Source organism: Penaeus monodon, chromosome 21 (genome assembly GCF_015228065.2).
Source record: "Penaeus monodon isolate SGIC_2016 chromosome 21, NSTDA_Pmon_1, whole genome shotgun sequence".
NCBI lineage: Eukaryota > Metazoa > Arthropoda > Malacostraca > Decapoda > Penaeidae > Penaeus > Penaeus monodon.
In genome coordinates, this window is record NC_051406.1 from 13,370,163 (window position 1) to 13,370,381 (window position 219).

A 219-nucleotide genomic window follows, 5' to 3' on the forward strand; every position below is an offset into this window, starting at 1 on the left:
GAAGAAAGAAAAAAGAAACGAAAAGCTCAGGACCTATTCCCGCGCCCCCAAGACGCTCAAACACATGTCAGTGCTCGTCCGAACACGCTGGCGGACGATCCTTGGGTCACGCAGCCCGCTCGGCCCGGAGGCTGGATGCCTTTGGGATGTCACTTTGTTCCCTTCACGGGGTCTCACGTGGCGCCCTCTGTGGAAGCCGGGGTGGCCGCTTGCGCCCTT